We start from the raw sequence: 21250 nt of genomic DNA on the forward strand, positions 1-21250 counted from the left end.
GATGTGACTCTTTTTTTTGGGGGGGGGCAATTAATAACCACCATTTATTGAGTTAGGTTAGGAATCCAAGATTCAAAGCCAGGGTTTGCTGGATTCCAAAGCAGCCCTATTACCATCACACTTCACTAGATGAAACTCAAGGCCACTAACATTGGGTTTTTACCTATTCACAGCATCTACTAAAATTATAAATAGGTTCTTGTCCTCAAGTCTAATAGCAAGGAGAGAATACTAAGTAGGTAGTCAAGGTTTTCATTTTAAATAAGCTTGCTACAGGTATTATCATAGAATACTGAAGGCAGGGCGATGGGATGGGATCAGTTCCCTACTGGATGTTTACCACATCCAATTAAAAATATCCAGGAAGTAACAAAACCTAAAATGTGCTCCAGGGCTTCCCTGGTGGCGCAGTGGTTGAGAGTCCGCCTGCCGATGCAGGGGTCATGGGTTCGTGCCCCGGTCTGGGAGGATCCCACATGCCGCGGAGCGGCTGGGCCCGTGAGCCATGGCCGCTGAGCCTGGGCGTCCGGAGCCTCTGCTCCGCAGCGGGAGAGGCCACAACGGTGAGAGGTCCACGTACCACACACAAAAAAAATGTGCTCCAACTAGACAAAGTAGCTTTAAAGTATTCCTATTAATATGAAGCAATAAAGCACTGATGACTAAGATCTGATTATGGGTTGCCAGGGTTTGAATCTTTGCCCAACACTAAGCACCTTACCCTCGGTCAAGTTAGTTGTGCCTAAGCTTCCTTTCATGTAAAATAGGCAAAATAAAACTTATTCCAAGTTTTTTATGAGTACATTATGTAAAGTGCTTAGAATGTCACATAACGTATTGGATGCTATAGAAATACTTATCATCAGTTTAAATAAAAAAGGTATTGTAGGGCTTCCCTGGTGGCGCAGTGGTTGAGAGTCCGCCTGCCAATGCAGGGGACACGGGTTCGTGCCCCGATCCGGGAAGATCCCACGTGCCGCGGAGCGGCTGGGCCCGTGAGCCATGGCCACTGAGCCTGCGCGTCCAGAGCCTGGGCTCCGCAACGGGAGAGGCCACAACAGTGAGAGGCCCGCGTACCGCAAAAAAAAAAAAAAAAAAGTATTCTAGTTTTTAACACTTTTCTGAGCCCTGCTGCATGAAAGGTCTAAACAACCCAGAACTAGCATGTAACTAGTTTAACAATGTATTTTTAGGTAGTAGGCTTCAAAGTTAAGTTCCTGATCCTCAAACCCAGCTACTTAATTTATGATGCAATTATGAGTAATCAACTTTTCCTGAGCGTAACTATAATGCAACAGATAACCTTTCATTTATTTATTTTAAGTCCTTTTTTCATAGGAGTTTAGAGACTATTTTCAAACTAGTACAAATATTTTATACATACTATCCGGCAGTTTATTAACCAGTGGAGTAATCGCACAACAAATTACCTCACATCTTTCAGGAAGAAAATCCACTAAATTTGAAAAGTAAAGACGTCACCCTCTGAATTCGGACACAAAATGTGCTTTAAATATTTGTTTGGGGGAAGGGACACACACTTCTACTCAATTAAGAGAAACATTTATACAGTCTAGTTCTTTTCTTTTCTTTCCACCCATCATGCCACGAATTCATAGGGAATGGGCTCCAACAGTTCAGACTCCTTTCCATTGGTTCTCACGAAGTGTGCTTCTCTGGGTGGTACCCAGAGAAAGGTACCCAAGTCCCTTTCTCTTTGGCTTCCTTCTTTTTCTGATCATTTTCCTTCACCCGTTTCAGGAAGTTATCTCGGCTCTTAGGGTGCTTAATATGCTCGATACGCACATGAATTCTCTTGGCAAGAATCTTGCCCTTAACTTGTTTGTTTACAATGATGCCAACAGCATGCTGGGTAACATTGTAGACTCTCCCAGTTTTGCCATGGTAACATTTGTGGGGCATTCCTTTTTGAACAGTGCCCATTCCCTTGATATCTACAATATCACCTTTCTTGTAGATTCGCATGTTTGTGACCAAAGGAACAACTCCATGTTTTCTAAAAGGCCCAGAGAACATGTAGCGGGTGCCCCTCCTCTTTCCCTTTGTGTTGGTCATTTTGGCGAATTACTGGAAGATGGTGGTTCCAGCTGAAAGTGTATGTGACTCTTGCGCCACAGATTCTGCCCCTCCAAGAAGAGGGAAGCTAAAGGGGATGGTCACAGGAGAGAACAAAGCTGGGCTGGTACCGTGTCCTATTTCCTTTGGGGCTACCACTGGCCCCTTTTGCCCCAACGCTTGCTCATAAGTCATCCGGTTTCATTTTCTAGTCTGAGTGATACTGTGACGTGAACTGACTTAGAACAAAGGCAGGGGCCCTGTCTTAGGTGCTGTTGTAGTCCCAGCACCAGTCACCTATTGGATGGTCAGTGACTGTTTGATGAATAAAGGAAGGCATGCATGTGTGAACAAATGGATAAGACTACTTTTCATTCACTCCCACTCTAAGTCTTAGCCTCCTTGGCAGATGAAAAATTATGGCTACTCATTGCTATGTGTCAAACCATCTTTCGTTATTACTGATTTTTAAAAGAATTAGGACTTTAAAAGAAAAAAACCCCTAGAACATTATTTAAGCACACAAGAACTCTGAATTCTATAGCCCTGTGGAGCAGAGCTACCCAGTGAACTGGAGCCTCTCTGCTGACCTGTATATGGTGAGAGAGAAAAAGTCTATGTTCTTGAAATAAAGAGAGAAAAGAAGGAATGGAGGGAGTGAGGGAGGGAAAAAAGAAGGAGAAAGAAGCAGAGAGAGATTGAGAAATAAATTTGCGTTCTGGTCCTATGGCCCTGACTGAGCCACTCGTGGCTTTGTAACCATAAGCCTCAGTTTTCCCATCTATAAAATGGGATGTTGGACTGGATGAGTTCTCAGACTTTGTGAGGACATCAGAATCACTTGGGGCATGGGAAGAGGGGCAGTGGACACTGTTAAACATGCAGATTCCTGAGCCCCACCCCCAAAGACTTTGACTGGGGCCCTGGGAATGTGCATGTTTAACAAGCACAGCTGCAGTTGTTTCAAGAGCTCACTTGGAGAAAACAAGACCCAACTGGCCTCAGAGAGGATGTGGCTCTGACCCCTCAAGGTGGACAGTGGAACTGGGAGGTGTACCAGTATTCCTCATCCCTTGCAGAAACAGTCAACCACTTTGGGGCATGGTTTAGCTCTGGTTTAGATGGGAATGAATCATGAGGAAGTGGTGGAGGCAAAGGGAATGGTATGTTAGCATCTTAGAAACCAGCAGACTCTCTCAAGGTGGCCTTTGCCTTGGTTGTTAGGACTTGTTAAATGGGACCGGAATTAATGCAGGTGTACTGTCTCCCTGACTTTACCTACCGGGTGGAGATGGATCAGTACCTCCCATCAGTACCTCCCATACACTGCTCTTTATTGGCAGACTCAGGGAAAGAGCTCAGATCTCCTGATTCCCAGTGTAATGGTTCTCCCAATGTGCATGTTGTAGGTAACTGCATATTTAGTAAACTAAAGGACTGAGGGATTATTAACAGTAAGTTTCTAAAACTTCTTACTTAGCCAGAGCAATGGTAAAGTTCCATTATAGACTGAGATTCCTACTCTAACGAAGTTAATGATAAAAATTCTAAAAGCCCTGGTGGTAAAGTCCATGTAATCCAGTCTTGTGGTGAGTGGGCATATGCATATAAAAAATATATTTGCATATGTGTGCTCTGGATAAAAGATTGAAAGAGATATACAAAATGGCAACAGTGATTGTAAGTAGTAGAATTATAGGTGATTTTTATTTTCTTCTTTATACTTTATGTATATTGATTATATTCATTATATTTTCCATAATGAGTCATTTTCCTTTTTTAATCAGAAAAAAATGCATGCAACACATCTCTGTGTTTATGGATACTTTAGAGTTTCTAAGATGCTTTCACATACTTGTTACTGAATTTTATTCTTACTCTGTAGGAAGCACTCTGATCAGGTATTATTTTATTATCCCTATTTGACAAAGGAGGTAATTTCCCGATGTCACACCACACAGCTTGTAAGAGATGGACTGTGGCAAACACCCAGATCTCCCAGCTACTTGTAACATTTCTTTTCACTCTGAGACCCTGTGTGTGTTCTTTTTTGTGTGTGAGTGACTTAGCTCTGGGGCATTGCTGGCCCCTCACACACACGCTTGCAGTCCTGCCCTCACATCCCCTCCCTATGGGTTGTCTCTGCCAGGAACCCAAAGATGGGTCTTCACCCAGGTTTCTGCCCTCACAGTGCTGGGAGCAGCCTGCTGCCCACAGCAGGGTAGACGTCCACAGGTTGGTGACGTGGACTCTTTCACTCAACATGGGGCCTGTTGTGAGTGGTGCCTGGCTGCAGGGCTCCCAGTGAAAGGCCAGGAGGGAGAGAGGCAGGTGTTTCTTGCATCACCAGTGAGGTTGAGCGGCTCTTGCTGTCTGGAGGATGATCTGGGTTCGGCCCACTGCACGGCGGCTGGATGCTCGGTGGCAACCGGAAGGGAGATGGTGACACCGATGCTGTGCTATGCTTCTCGGAGGATGCCACTCTGCCCTGCCCAGGGACTGTAAATGGCTCTCCCGGGTGTTGCTGGGTTTCTTTCCTTTCCACAATCAGCCAGCAGTCCCTGGACTACAGAACTGTGGACTGAGTCAGAGGAGGAGAGGAAGACAATGTTGGGCTAAGAGGGCGGTATGGGAATGAGAGGGGCCCGGGCACACATCCAGACTGACGGGGTGCCCTGCGTGACCTGACTTGCCATATGACTTCTCTATGCCTGTTCCCTTATTTTTAAAATGATGATGAGGTTCGTGATGTTAATGATACCTTCCTTGCAGGATTGTTGTAAGGTTTAAATTGATTTACTTGCTCAATAAATTATTTATTATTGATTGTGTTCCAGATCCTGTTCTAGGTACTGGGGGTAGAGCAGCAACTGAGACAGGAAAAGGCCTGTCTTCATTTGGGGGGATGGACAATATGCAGATAAGTGTATAATGAAACTTCAGATGGTGATGAATGCGGTAAGAGAAATAAAGCAGGTGCAAGGCACAAAGGAGTGGGGTAGGCTATTTAGGTAAGGAATTCGAGGAAGATGTCCCTGGGGAGGTGAGACCAGAGCAGAGACCAGGAAGAAGTGAGAGAGTGAACAAGACAGTGGGTGACAGTCCTGGCTGTAAAATGCGAACAGAAGGACCCTCCAGGGTGGCCATTCCTCATAGGCCTCTGGACCCTCTGACAACTAGCAAAGAAGTGGGCAGCCACAGAAAGAGAGTGTTCAACTTGACATTTCCAAAGGTCTGGGTCCCACCCTTGAGCACCACTGCAGGAAGAGGCAGAGAGAAAAAGAGAACACTTTCTTCCTGCTTCTGTTAGAGCCAAGGAAACCTTATGTTTCACGATCTGTTTACAAGCCCATCTCTCCCCTGGGTTGTGGCTTTGTAGGTAGGACTGCCTCTCACTTCTCAGGTGCCCCAAGGGGCCGTGGTGAGCCACACAGCCATTGGAATCCTGATTCTGTCATGTACTTGCTGTGTGAATTCAGGCATGCTTCTTACCTTTCTGAGCCTCAGTTCCCTCATCTGTGAAATGGGGCACTTTTATAGCTAACCCACAGGGCTGTGGTGAGAATGAACAGGTCCTACATAATAAGTGCAAAATTATAAATTGCTCATTGTCAATGCCAGCACATAGTAAGTGCTCAATACATTTTGTGGAACGAAAGCTCTAAAGTAAGAAAATGCTGCGTGAAGAATTTCATATTAAGAATTGTGCCTTGGGGACTTCCCTGGTGGTCCAGTGGTTAAGACTCTGCGCTTCTACTGCAGGAGGCACAGGTTCGATCCCTGGTCAGGGAACTAAGATCCCGCATGCCCGTGCAGTGCAGCAAAAAAAGAAAAAAAGAATTGTGCATTGCCCCCAGGAGGGACACAGCCATCATCTTGGAGCACCTGTGAGACAGGCAAGTGAGCTAAACCCTGAATCTAACTCCTTGCTTCTGAGCCTCTTTTAATGTCTTGTTCTCAGATGGCAAACATGTCAAGCCATTAACTTGATAAGAACAGGTATAGCACCTGACCTTGGCCTGAAGCTAAAAAGTGGCCCGTTTGCTTCCCGTCCTAGGCGTTGACTGTCTTCCAGCTCCTGCACATGGGGTCTCCCCCATCCCTCTCTGGAGCCATGTGTGGGCCCTGTGTTCCCCCCACCTCCACTGCTGGTGCTTGGTTGTAGTTGTTGCTGTGATTTGTGAAAAGTGGTCTGAGAATCAGGTGAGCCAGGTAGAAGATAAAGCAGAGATCTGAGGATTTAGCCAGATGCAAAATGTACCTTAAGTTCACGTGTTGCAAAGGTGAGACCAGCAAGAACCATCTTGGTTCACAATTACCCATGTAATTGTATAGGTTAGAAACAAGCAGCTCATGGTCCTGGCAGAGAGAGAATTTGAGGGGACAAGGGGAGAACACCTTAAGTGGCAGAACTTGTTGCTTGTGTGGGCTGGGCATGTGGCTGGGGAGTGGGAGTGGATTTTGAGGGGCTGGCAGGAGTATCTGGTGGCCAAGGCCTAGGAAAGTGCCTCCCAGGGATCTCCTCCTTGCCTTCTCTAATTCCAAGCAAGCAACAGCATTTTATTTGCTTTCCTAAGACTCGACCCTGGCATGAAGAAATAATGGTGACCTTGAGACCCTGCGCTCACTCTGTCCGCCTTTATCTTGCTGTGCAAGCTGATGTAATGCAGATCGAATGTGTTGTCCACCTTCTGGCAACCCAGGCCCTCTCTGAGTCAGGGGGTGGGGGAAGCAGAGAGTGTTTAATGTCTTCTAAAAGATGGGGAGGTGACGGGAGGGCTGGTCCCCTCTACTTCTGCTCCTTGGGCACCTTGTCCAGGCAGTCCAGACTCAACTGAGTGACCCTGAGCAAGCTGAATTACTAATAAATCAATGTCAGGAATTGGTGTGTTTAGCTGAAGTGGGCAGCAGATCCAGGCCAAAGTGGTGTTTTACACTGGAGGTCTCTTTTAAATTTAACACTGTGTCTGTGAAATCAGAGTAAAAGTAAGGTGTCAGGATCCAAAGAGCTGGCTGACACTCCTTGGCTGTGTGGCTATGAGCAAGTGCCTTAACCTTTCTCAGCATCCGTTTTCTTATCTGCAAAACGGGGATAATAATTCCTGCCACACCTAACACACAGGGTTCTTACGAGACTCACGTTTGGGCAAATCCACAACACATGATACCAAGTTAGAAAGTACACGGCTTCTCGTGTATTTCCCTCAGACAGTGGTTGTGAGGTTCACCTGAGCTGTTAATGCAATGAGCAGCACATAGTAGACACTCGATAAATCATTATAAATAATTCTCATTGTTGTTTGGAAGAATTCTGTATGTGCAAATGTGATCTTGCACAGATGAGACCACAGAGCCATATAAAATATAAATTATTATTTTCATATTTTATTGATCTGCTAGGAGGTAGGGTGAACAGATGGGCACACTGCCATCTGTCTCAGCCCAGGCAAATATCTCCCATCCAGGTGAATTTAGAAATCCCCCTGCCATCCTCCTTGCATTTGGTGGGTCCCTAATTCAGACCTACACAGAGTCTCTTCCTCAAATATCATTTTCATCGCATTGTCCCTCTTGAAGCACAAGTGTCTTTTATGGGATATGACCTCAGCACCTTCCCATGTGGTATTTGAAGAAACCTCCCTTCTCTGCACTCAGGATCAGCCACCTCTTCTCCATACCTCTGCTTATTCCTTGAGCCATCTCTGCTGGGTGGAACACCCTTGTCTCTTGTCTCTTTTTTCTTCAGACTCAATCCTTCTTCAACGTCCATATCAACTCCTTCCTTTAAGGAAACTTCCTCTAACTTCCCCACCCCACAGATCACTCAGCTCGTACGGGGGGCTCAGCTTGTGTTGTGTGACTTTGCCTTTGCCTAGACATAACTTTCTAAACATTCTTTGAACCACGTGGCAGGGACCAGGTTTTCCATTTCTTTTGGATTCCTGGCCAGCGCTTAGTGGGATGTGCCGTACAGAGGAGACCCACACTTCATTATCTACCTCCTTAGGCTCCCCTTTAGCAGCAGAAGCTCCCTGAGGAGCGGTGCTGTCCTTCAGTGAAACATCCTGTGTCAGATGCCAAAGTAGGTTCCTACACCTCCCGCCACACCCAGGTGGGGAGCCTGACAGGGACAAACGCTGCATGACACACAGCTTCCCTACGCAGGTATAATAGCTCTGGTTCTCCAATTTGGCAGAGACCTTGCAGCCAAAAGAAACCCATGCAAGGAGTACATCGGACTCTTGGGTCAGTGTCTCTGCAGCAAACTAAAATTGTTCCCCTAGTTTATGTTTCTGGTGTACCTGTAGACAAATGCGCAGGCTGTGTATCCCCTGCACACACATCTCCAGTTCTGCTTTGTTTCTAGGCCTCCCTGGGAGTCCCAGAATCTAAGACATCTGACAGGATGCTATGTTGTCACTGGGGGGCAGGCCCTTAGGAAGAAAGAGCAGTCCTGAGCTTGCTTCAATGTGCACATTTGCTCCCAAGTTTCTCTTCTCTCCTTTGGGTCTGTTCACTCAGCATTTGTGTGTGTGTTTGGCAACTGGGGATATAAGATAAATAAGATCCTATCTCCCCTGGAAAGTCTCACGATCTAGTGGAACTTCCTACCCCACTGGTAGGAGGCCTCTAAGAGGGCCCCTGGGTTCCTGTTCTCTCTTGCTCCCCTAAATATTTGGGGTTAAAGACCATTTTGAGAATTTTCTTTTTTTGGCCATGCCATGCGGCATGCAGGATCTTAGTTCCCCGACCAGGGGTCAAACCTGTGCCCCCTGCAGTGGAAGCGCGGAGTCCTAACCACTGGACCGCCAGGGAAGTCCCCAGAATATTTTTAAAGCTATGGATTCTGTCCCCAGAAAAAAGTGCCCACATAATTTGCATAAAACTCCAGTGGCTTTACAGACCTCATGATGCCATCCATAAACCCTACAGGCCCTAGGCAAGGAATACTTCTACTAGTATTCCTAGTGAGGAATCCTAGTGAGGAATACTTCTACTCTTTAAAAAAAAAATCAACAAGGATGAGGAGAGGAGAAACAACCTAAAAACTGAATACAAATAGGAACAGATGAACCTAACTCTATTTCAAATAAATAATATTGCCACACTGAAAGAGTAAATAAACAAACAGAAATTAACAAATATTGAATTCTAGTTAGAAGGAATTTTTCCTGTAGTGTTATGGGTTAGCAGTCCTGAAATACTTTTTGTGTGTTGTAGAGCTGAGCAAATGAATAATATACTGGAGCTAATGAGAGCCACTTCTTGCTGTTAGAGAAGAGAGTTACAAACATGGAGAAAGGGAAGATTAAAATGAGTCCTGTGGTACTGAATTGGAACGGAGGTACCTGTATGAGTTCATGATTGTGCACGTGTGTGTGTGTGTACAGATAGAGAAATAAATTAAGATATACACTTATTATTTATATTTCTTAGTTCTGTGTACTAAAGGGCTTAGAAGAATACCCAGTAGCATTGAGCACACCTGGCACCCAGATCTTGGTTTCTAAATACCATTCTCCACTAAAAGGAACCAGGGCTCCTTGGATAAATGGCTGGTTTTAGAGCTGAGAGAGGGAAGGTGCAGATGAGCCTGGAATATCACCAGAAGACAAGGAAGTGCTAAAATATAATGGCGATATGTCAAAAAGAACAGAGGAGTCAGAAGGGGCCCTCATTGATCAAATCTGGGACCATCTGAACATCAACATAAGTAAGAATGGCACTGGGAATTCCCTGATGGGCCAGTGGCTAGGACTTCATGCTTGCACAGCAGGGAGCACGGGTTCGATCCCTGGTTGGGAACTAAGATCCCTCAAGCTGCATGGTGTGGCCAAAAGAAAAAAACATTTTTTAAAAATAAGAATGGTACTATTACAGTAGAATATTCATAGAATAAAATAAAAACCTATGAGCTCATACTAATGTAAATAACTAAATAGGGAAGAAGGGATAGCTCTCCCTTATAGCAGAATAGCAACTAATAAATATAGAGACAATGATGAAGTTAGAATATTATCATTGTACAACCATTAGTAGTAAGAATTGATTCAAACAAGAATTATCAATGGATCATAAAACTTGGAAGTTTGGTGAAGAATAGGATACCTACATGAACTAAAAGCACCTCCCTGCAAATTACTTATTAACTACAAAGGGAAAATTAGTAATTCTACAGTGGTTTAGCCTGGTGAACACAACCATAGACATTTAATTAAAGTTAACAATACCAATAAAGACACAAACTGACCTCATATGCCTCCTGCTATATTACTCTGAGGACTCGGCGTCATTTCCATGGTACACCTGCCAAAACAGCACAACCTGAATCTAATTGTGAGGAACCATCAAGAAAACCAAACTGAAGGGTGTTCTACAAAATAACTAGCCTGTAATATCCACACACACAGAATCAGGTTCATAAAAGATAAAGGAAGGCTAAGGACCTAATCTGGATTAATGAAGACTAAAAAGATATGGACAGTAAATGCAATGTGTGATCCTGGATTGGATGCTGGATCAGAAAAGGAAATAGCTCTAAAATAGGACATTGTCAGAGCAGTTGGTGAAATTGAACATGAACTGTGGATCAGGATAATAATTTTGTGTCAATGTTACATTACCTGATTTTGATAAATGTGCTGTGCTTAACATAAGAGAAATTTCTTGTTCTTATGAAATATACACTGAAGTATTTATGAATAAAGGGGACATAAACAGTTCAGGAAAAAATGTATGTGTGTGAGTAGATTAAATAGATACATAGATATAGCTAGATAGATGATATATAGATAGATGAATAGATAAAATGATAAACCCCATGGGACAAAATGTTAGCAACTAGAGCATCTGGGTAAAGAATATATGGGAGTTCTTAATACTTTTTTTGGCCAACATTTCTAAAATTGTGAAATTATATACAAATTAAAAGTAGAAAAATATTTGCACTAAACTGGAACTCTCATGCATTGCTGGTAGGAGCATAAATGGATACAACTTTGGAACGAAAACTAAACATATACATTCCTAGGACCCAGCAAGTCCACTTTTATGTTTTACAGAAAAGAGTGCTTATGTCCACTAAAGGACAGGTACCAGAATGTGTATAGTAGTAAAAATGAGCAATGGAAACAAATTAGAAGCAAGCTAAACTTCCATCAACAAGAGAATGGATAAATCCATTGTGGTGTATTCAAAGTCCACAGCAATGGAAGAACCAACAGCTGACTGCAGCAACACGGATGAATCTTCAAGACATCACGTTAAGCCAAAGAAACCAGACACAAAAGAGTATATGTACCATGAATCTGTTTCCATGAAGTTTAGGCACAGGCCAAACTAATCTATAGTAACAGAAGTAAGAACAGTGGTTACCTTTGGGAGATGGTACTGGGAGAGGACACGATGGAAACTGCTGGATTTTTGGAAACATTCTCAGTGTAGTAGCTACACAGGTGCATACATATGTAAAAATTCATCAAGATATGCACTTTATGTGTATTATTTAAGCATTTTACATATGCTATTTTGAAAGGGTTTTAAAAAAGAAAGAACTAAGTGAAGTCAGAAAAAGACAAATAGCATATGATATCACTTATATGTGGAATCTAAAATATGACACAGGGACTTCCCTGCTGGTCCAGTGGTAAAGAATCCGCCTTCCAATGCAGGGGATGTGGGTTCGATCCCTGGTCGGGGAATTAAGATCCCACATGCCTTGGGGCAACTAAGCCTGTGTGCCACAACTACTGAGCTCCCACCCCTCAGTGAGACAGCCCGCATGCTGCAAACTACAGAGCCCACGCGCCCTGGAGCCTGCGCGCCACAACTAGAGAGAAGCCCGCGCCACAACAAAGACCCCGCATGCTGCGACTAAGACCCGACGCAGCCAAAAAAATAAAAAAACAAAAACAGACACAAATGAACACATCTATGAAACAAAAACAGACTTACAGACATAGAGAACAGACTTGTGGTTGCCAAGGGGGAGCATTGGGGGAGGGAAGGACTAGGAGTTTGGGATTAGAAAAGAAAAAATAAGAAAGAGTACTTACTCTAACTCTCACTTTCTCCACCCAGTCTATGGCTTTAGCTATAACCTCTGTGCAGTTAACTCATTAATCCATATTGCAGATCCCCAAAATCTACTCAGGCCTCAAATACATGTTCATAACTATATTATTCCTCCCCAGAAAATTTGCCTTCCTTTCCAGAAATGTGCAAGCTGTTCAAGACGACTCCTGTCTGTGACCCTAAGCACCACTGATCTCCAGGTTCAGTCCATTCAGCCCCCTATATGTCCCTCCAGTTTGTCTCTTCCTCTCCTCACCATCAGTGCCTTTGCTTAGGCTTAGGCTCCCATAATTTCCACTTGGGCCCCACCATCAGCCTTCTCACTGGTCTCCTTGCCTCCTTTCCTACAATCTCTGTATTAACTCCCCAAGGCTGCGGTAACAAAGTACCACAAACAGGGTGGCTTCAGAAATGTACTCTTTCACAGTTCTGGAGGCAAGAAGTCTGAAAACTAAGGTGTCTGCAAGGCCATGCTCCCTCTGAAAGCTCTGGGGAAGAATCTACCAGCCACTTCTGGGTTGCGGCAGTCCATGGCTTCCTTGGCTTGTAGCTGCACTACTCCACTCTCTGCCTCCGTCTTCACATGCCTTCTCCTCCCCGTGTCTCTGTTTCCTTTTCTTAAAAGGACACGAGCAATTTAATTTAGGGCCCTCCCTAATCCAGTGTGATCTCATCTGAATCCTAACTAATTACATCTGCAAAGACCCTATTTCCAAATAAGGTCACATTCTGAGGTTTTAGGTAGACACAAATTTTAGGGAGGACACCGTTCAACCCACTACACTCCCCCTTCATAAAGCTATTCTCTGGCTGCCCGAATAACCTTTTAAAAACCCAAAGCTGACCATGGTCCTCCCTGCATTAAATCTCTTGGTGACTTACCATTAGGCCAGATGACAAAATAAAACCCAGATTCCTTAATATTCGGGAACGAGCTCAAAAAGACTTTGGCTTCTGTCCTCAAGAAGTTTATAACCTGGGGCTTCCTTGGTGGCACAGTGGTTAAGAATCTGCCTGCCAGTGCAGGGGACATAGGTTCAATCCCTGGTCCGGGAAGATCCCACGTGCCACGGAGCACCTAAGCCCGTGTGCTATGGCTACTGAGCCTGCGCTCTAGAGCCTGTGTGCCACAACTACTGAAACCCGCGTGCCTAGAGCCCGTGCTCTGCTACAAGAGAAGCCACTGCAATGAGAAGCCTGCGTACCGCAACGAAGAGTAGCCCCCGCTCGCAGCAACTAGAGAAAGCCCGCGTGCAGCAACAAAGACCCAACGTAGCCAAAAATAAATAAATTTTAAAAAAAGAAGTTTATAACCTAACTGGTAGACAATTGTTAACATACCATGGAGTGAACAGTGAGTCTAACATCTAGTTATATGGGACACTAGTAATAATAGCACATGCTTACACAGTGCCTGCTGTGTGTCAGGCCTGGTTTTAAACACTCACTACCACATTTTAGCCCCATTAATCTTCAAAAACAGTATTATAAGATAATACAGCTATTATAAGATAGCTACTGTTGTTACTTCCAGTTCACAGATGAGGAAATGGAGGCAAGAGGGGCCAGGACCTGTCCAGAGGTACACACTCATGAGTAAAGGGTGTGCTGGGAGTTGAACCCAGTAAGAGCAACACCAGAGAGTGTGCTCTTAACCACAATATTACACAGCCCCAAGGGCGTCACGCCTGATTCAAGGTGAGCATTCCGACTTCTGTGAGCATCACGACTTGTATCAGATCTCAATTTCCCACTGCACAGTTTCCATGTTGCTATTTATTTCTCTCTATTATCCAGTGGACTTTGAGTTCTTTGGCAGCAGGAGTTGAGTCCAGTTAAGGAATGAAATCATTTATTTAACAGTTTTTCAGTGCTAGCCTACTAAGTGTGCAGCACTGTTCCAGGCCCCAGTGAAGTCATGAAGAATAAGACCAGAGTAAAGAAATCACCTGCTCTCATGAAATTGACATCCTGCTTGGGAAGGAGGCTGGTGCTGAAACAAGGAATGGTTAGAATGACCGTCATATAGTCAAATACCCTGTTTTATTTTATTTTTCATACACGTTATTACTATTTGATAACGTGTATGAAAAATAAAACAGGGTGACATGAGAGTGACTGAGGACATTGCTTTAGATTGGGTGGCCAGGGAAGACTGTTTGAGGAGGTGACATCTGAGCACAGACTCAAACGCTCAGAAGCACCCCACCATCCAAAGGTCCAGGCAAAAATGTTGTAAATAGAGGAAACAGTATGTGGGAAGAACGTGGGACGGGCAAATTACCAAACTCCTTCAAGTCTCAGTATTCCCATCTGAAAAATGGGAACAATAGTGCCCACCTCTTAGTACTGTTAGGAGGATTGTGTGAGAACTGAGTGAGCCAGAGGAAGTGAGGGGTCTGGCCAGCAGTAAGTGATGGTTTCTTCTTGTGTGTGTGCACACTTACACACTGCATCAGTCAGGGCTCTACTAGAGAAACAGAACCAGTAGGAGATGTGTGTGTGTGTGTGTGTGTGTGTGTGTGTGTACACACTCTTGAGCACAAGCTGAAGCTACAGCCCACACATGGAATTTCTTCTTCAAGGAAACTTCAGTTCTGCTCTTAAGGCCTTTCAACTACTTAAAGCAGCGCCCCCCCACCCCGATTATCTAGAATAATCTTTCTTACTTCAAATAAACTGATTATAGACTTTAATCATATCGTCATATCCACAAAATACCTTCACAGCAACGTCTAGATTAGTGTTTGATTGAAAACCTGGGGACTGTAGCTGTACCATGTTGACACCAAAAGCTGACCATCCCATTGGACCAGCATCTACCCCAGTGCTTCCACCTGCTCAATACATGTTTGTGAAGTGAAGTGGCTCATTCCTAACCCCGGTACCATCATTCTCCCAGACAGACCTCAGTGTGTGACCACAACCATTCCATTGTCAGCAGGTAGTTATCAAGCACCTGTTATGAGTACTGGGGTGCAGGGGGTGATAGCAAAAAGGCACAATTCTGGGCCCCAGTCTAACGAAGGAGATGAAACACAGCCAGATGAGTGCAAACAACCTATAGGTAAGTTCCCACGTGAATGTCTAAACCATCATCAAGTCCCTTTCATCTTCCAGTAATGATATTTCTCAGGGTCCTCTTTTTCTTTTAAAAAAATTATTATTATTACTATTACTATTTTTTGGCCACGCCACACAGCATGTGGGATCTTAGTTCCCTGACCAGGGATCAAACCCGTGCCCTCTGCAGTGGAAGCACAGACTCTTCACCACTGGACCTCCAGGGAAGTCCCGAGGGTCCTCTTTTTCTAAATGGGGACAGTAGCCCCTCAGCTAGAGTCCCTGTCTCCAGTGTCCTACCCTCCAGGTTGTCCTATATCCAGGCTGTTGCTTGAATCATCCTCAGACATTGCTTTAGTCATGTCCCTCCCTGCTTAAGAACCACGAGAGCTCCTCATTAGCTGCCAAGTCTAAACTCCTCTGCCTCGCTTTCAGGCTCTCCAGAATATGACCCTCCTGAGTGACATGATAGCCATCTTAATATTTTTGAAGGGCTGTCAGAGAGAAGAAGGATTAGTGTGATTCTTTGCTGCTCCAGCAGGCAGAAGGAGATCACAGGTGGAAATTACAGGGAGACCTATGTGCCTCAATAGAAAGAATTGTTCTTTCTTTTCGGTGTGTGAGTGTGGGCAGCGGGAGTGGTGGCGGTGAAAAAAGCTTGCGTTTACGGAACCCTGATAATGCAGGGAGTATTGTGTGCGGCGCTCATAGCATCGCTCTCTGCTCACCAATCTAAGGTAGCAGGAGGTAACAGGTATTGCACATCCAGTCTGAACAGCGATCGTGTGAGGTTTCTGATAGTTTAGACAGAATATTGTTTATCAAGCCTCCTATATCAGTGACCGAACGCAACAGAAGGAATATTTTAGATTTTCACGAAAATATGTGTTTGTTTTGAATGCCTCATGTTGATGTTGTAGGTTTGGATTGGAAAGACAGGCAGGGGCCAAATTATGTAAAGCCCTGTGGCCGTAAGTGAGGAATTTGGCCACAGAAGCAGAGGAGTGACATGATTCTAGAATGGAAGCAGAAGACTAAAGAATGAACTTTCTAACCAGTGAACTTTGCAGCGATGACACAGATGGCTTTGGGCAGCAGTGTGCTCCCAGACCCAGGAGTGGGTCTGTCAGGGATGCTGTAGAGTGAAGTGGGGCTCAAGGAGGGATGACTTCTAAGAACCCTCCTACCTCTGACATTCTCGCTGGCCAGACTTACCCCTTCCATCCCTTAACTTGCACCCTGGTCTCCAGTCAGGATCTCTTCAGCTCCTGCTGGGAGGTGGCACCAAGCTGTCTCCCCACTCTGAACCTTCTCTCTGTAACTACCCTGCTCTCCTTTTTGTCATTCATATTCTACCTCCCATGGCAATGCTCTTGAGAATAACTTAGTATGAAGGCACACCAAGGGACTGACTGAATAAGCTACTGTACCTTTGTACAATGGAATGTTGTGTGGCCATTTACATTGAGGTGATGGAAGAAAATTTAATAATGTGGAAAGATGGGCATCATATACTGTTATGTAGAAGAAGCTGTTTACGGTGTGGTCCGATTTTTGAAAATTAACAAAAAATAATGCATAGAAAAAGTACTAGATGATGTGCACATCAAAATGTCATATTCTCTGGGTAATAGGATTGGAGGTATTTTCTTTTACTCTATGTTTTCTAAATTTTATAAAATTAGCGTGACCTTTGATTGGATTTTACAAAAGTTTTTTTTTTTTTTTTTTCATTTTACTATTCATCAAAGCCACCTCTTCCTCATTAACTCTGACCTACACTAATCTCATCTTTTCTGTCTCTCAGTCTCATTGTTGGTTCCATGTAGTCTAGTATTGGGTTGGCCAAAAGGTTCCTTCAGTTTTTAAAGTAAAAATAAAAGACACATTTTTCATTTTCACCAAGAACTTTATTGAACAACATATTCACCGTTTTGTTCCCCTACCTTCCGCCATTTTTCAGGCAGCTTCATAATCCCATCTTCCCAAAACTTTTTATCTTTTTGAGCAAAGAACTGTTCCAGGTACCTTTTACAGTCTTCCAGGGAATTGAATTTTTTTCCATTAAGAGAATTTTGTAAAGACAGAAGTAAATGGAAATCCAGAGGTGCAATGTCTGGTGAATATGGCGGATGAATCAGAACTTCCCAGCCAAGCTGTAACAGTTTTTGCCTGGTCATCAAAGAAACATGCAGTCTTGCGTTATCCTGATGGAAGATTATGTGTTTTCTGTTAACTAATTCCACGTGCTTCTCGTCAAGTGCTGCTTTCAGTTGGTCTAATTGGGAGCAGTACTTGTTGGAATTAATCGTTTGGTTTTCCATAAAAAGCTCATAATAGAAGACTCCTGGGACTTCCCTGGTGGTGAAGTGGTTAAGAATCCACCTGCCAATGCAGGGGACATGGGTTCCATCCCTGGTCCAGGAAGATCCCACATGCTGCGGAGCAACTAAGCCCGTGTACCACAACTACTGAGCCTGTGCTCTAGAGCCCACGAGCCACAACTACTGAAGCCCACGCGCCTAGAGCCTGTGCTCTGCAAGAAGAGAAGCCATCGTGATGAGAAGCCCGCTTGCTGCAATGAAGAGTAGCCCCCACTTGATGCAACTAGAGAAAGCCCACGCACAGCAACGAAGACCCAACGCAACCAAAAATAAATAAATAAAATAGATTCTTAAAAAAAAAAGGCTCCCTTCCAACTCCACCATATATACAACATCACCTTCTTTGGATGAAAACCGGCCTTTGGTGTGGTTGGTGGTGGTTCATTTAGCTTGCCCCACGATCTCTTCTGTTCCACATTGTTGTACAGTATCCACTTTTCATTGCCCGTCACAATTTGTTTTAAAAACAGAACGTTTTCCTTCTGTTTAAGTAGAGAACTGCATGTGGAAATACGGTCAAGAAGGTTTTTTTCACTTAAGTGGAACCCAAACACCAAAGCGATTAGCATAACTAAGCTGGTGCAAATGATTTTCAACGCTTGATTTGGATATTTTGAGTGTGTCGTCTGTTTCCCGTGTGGTGTAACGTTGATTATTCTCTATTATGTCTCGATTTAATTGCTATCAACTTCAACTGGTCTACCCAACTCTGGAGCATCGTCCAACAGGAAATCTCCAGCACGAAACTTCACAAACCATTTTTGACATGTTTGATCAGTCACAGCACCTTCTCAATACACTGCACAAATCTTTTTTTGCACTTCAGTTGCATTTTTACCTTTCTTGGAATAATAAAGCATAGTATGCCAAAAATGTTGCTTTCTTTATCCCCTCTTCAATATTAAAATGGCTACACAAAAATTCACCAATTTTGATAATTTTTTTTTAAATGCACACTGATATGACAGCTGTCACAATACAGTCTAACAAAATTGTTTCGAATGAAGTTAAAGACAACTAAGCACTACTGGAGTCATCTTATGCAAAAAACCAAATGAACTTTTTGGCTAACCCAATACATGACTATATACTGCTTTGTGTTAATACAAGACTGTTTCATTCACATTGGTCTTGTATGTCAGATTAAGAAAAGTTTTCTCTGGCCAAATTGTGACTTATTTTCTCACTTTCTGCTTCGGATAGCACTGTGCAGGAATTGACCCCTTGATGGTGGTTTGGAGCTGGGTCCTCCTGGTGCCACAATAACCTACCTGGCTTTCCAGGAAGACTCTGGGCTTAGAGATACCCCCAAAGCCCACAGTTCTCATGGGTGTGGTGAGCCCATGAAAGTGAGGCTTGGTTCCTGACCCAGGTACCCATTCACTGGCATCCAGACTCTCGACCCCATCACGGTGTTCTGCCTCTGTCTTCTCGAGTGATTGGGCCCAGAGACCTACAGAATCTAATGCCCTGTCCAAATTCCAAACTCATCCAGCAGCTAGAACACAGTTGGAGACTGGAAGGTCACTTTGCACTCTTTTCTCATTATTTGTTATTAAAGCATTAGAGCTGAGGGGGTCTTTAGTGACTTCCATTCTTTCTGAAAATACCCCGTGTCCTTTTCTTGAAAAGTGGGCCTTATTGTCACAGTGTCTGCTGTGGTCCGGGTACCACGCCAGGCAGTAACTCTGGACAGCTCACTACAGGGCTAAGGTTTGGGGAGGCATCCCTTTGTTCTCATGCTTACTCCATGCTGGGAGGCAGCTGTTCTCTTAAACTTTACAAGCAAACCCTCTGAAATGACCTCTGCAATGACTTTATCATGCTCTTTTTACTCCATGGGCGATTCAAACTCCAGTGGCCACCGTTTGGCACTGTTAACATCTCTTCAGCGCTAAATCAGAGGGCCAGGAGAGCTTACTTAAGGCTTAGAAATGGAGACCCTGCTGTTTTCTTGACAGTTTGTTTCAAGTGCATTCAGACATGATTCTCCATAGATACTTGAAGGGCTGTCAGGTGGAAGGAGAACAAGATTTACTCTGTAACCGAACCCTGCTGATCTGCAACCCTAACCTCGCTCCAGTCAGGCACTTTTCTCTGTCTCCTTCACCACCGTCCCTGCACAGACCACCATGCAGCCTTGCCTGGATGCAGACTGCAACAGCCTCCTCCCCAGGTCTGCCTGCCTGTCCAGTCTTGCTCCTCTAATCCTTTCTCAGAGAGCCTAAGTGATGTTTCAGTTGTAAATCTCATCACACCACACCTCTGCTTAAAGCCCTGTAATGCCTCTGCACTGCCTTCAGGATAAAGTCTAAACTCCTTAGCATTGCTTTTAACACCCAGCCCCCACTTGGCTTTCCAGCTGCATGCGTTGCCCAGGCTGTCAGCCCCACTGAACCCCTTGCACACTGAACCCCAAATGCTTCTCATTCTCTTACCTCCAGGTCTTTGCCTAGAACATTTCCCCGCCCTCCTTCACAGTTAGCTCATTTGCCTTCCAGGTGTCACCTCAGATGTCACTTTCCTCCAAAAGCCTACCCCATCACCCACGGCCAGGCTGGGTATTCTTCTGTCCTCCAAACGACTGTCTAGTTTTACCCTATCACATTTCTTGTCATTTTATCTTGTAATTGCCTGTTTATATGTATCTTCCACGCTCCTTGAGGGCTGGAATGGTTTTTTGGATTTAAAAAAAATTTTTTTTGGGGGGGCGGTTATTTATCACCGTGTGCCCAACACCAGCACCTGACACAGACACTCAGTAGTTACTGAATGAATGACAGATGCAAAGATGATACAAGTTTCAGGGGGGTAACTTCCACTCTATGTACTGAAGAACTTGCTAATAACTGGTTCAGTTACACAAAAAGGAACAGACTGACCCCCAAAGCACAGTGAAAGCCCCGTCCCTGTAAGTACCCAGAGCCCAAGTGGCCGTCGGCAGGGAGCTCCTTCAGATGGTAGGTGGAGTACATACCCTCCGCTCATTTCCTATCTGCAGGAAGGCACAATTAGATTCACTTCTGGGGACAAAAGATCTGGGTCGGGGTCCCAGTTCTGTATTTAGTGTGAGACCTTGAGCCAGTCACGGCCTCTCTGAGCTTTCCTTACCTGTAAAATAGAGATGACACCTGCACTGCCTACTTCGGATTTTGTGAGAGCCAAAGGAGATCACGTATATGAAAGTACTTTGTAAAAGCCTTAAAATAAAATGAGAGGCACCGTTATTATTTACCACAGCATTGTCAGGGCTTGCAGCTGCGCTAATCTTAGCTTTACAGCTGCATTAGGAAACCAAGTGCCATGTGGGAAGTTTTACTGCTGCAGGCAGAGCTGAGAATTAGAGCAGAGATCTCCCTCTTCTGTGCCACGCCGCTGCCCTAGGGAAGAGGCAAGAGTGGGGGTCAAGAGCACCTGTTTAGCTGGGATCTGCCAAAGGCCCATCGTTCCTGCCATCAGGGAGACTCCTTGGAGCCTATTACTAAATAAGGGGGAGTAGGGCCCCAAAGTCTTAAATCACCATGAAAACAGCAGAAACAAAAACTACAGACATACGCAATAAACCTTCCCCATGGGCCCCTTGATTTACGCTTAGTCAAGAACAGTTGACAGCATTTCACTTCCCCTTTGGCAAGACAAACCCAATGAAACCG

The 21250-nt window shown here is 44.5% G+C and overlaps 1 non-coding gene and 1 pseudogene across 1 annotated transcript; one reads left to right on the forward strand and one right to left on the reverse strand.

Moving 5' to 3' along the window:
• Nucleotides 1-1659: 1659 nt before the first annotated feature.
• On the reverse strand, nt 1660-2093 carry LOC114883430 (annotated as a pseudogene).
• Nucleotides 2094-5795: 3702 nt separating this feature from the next.
• Nucleotides 5796-5868, forward strand: TRNAR-UCU. The gene has a single exon. It is a non-coding gene; the product is annotated as a tRNA-Arg (tRNA).
• Nucleotides 5869-21250: the final 15382 nt, after the last annotated feature.

Source organism: Monodon monoceros, unplaced genomic scaffold (genome assembly GCF_005190385.1).
Source record: "Monodon monoceros isolate NGI ecotype Baffin Bay Population unplaced genomic scaffold, NGI_Narwhal_1 Super_Scaffold_4, whole genome shotgun sequence".
NCBI lineage: Eukaryota > Metazoa > Chordata > Mammalia > Artiodactyla > Monodontidae > Monodon > Monodon monoceros.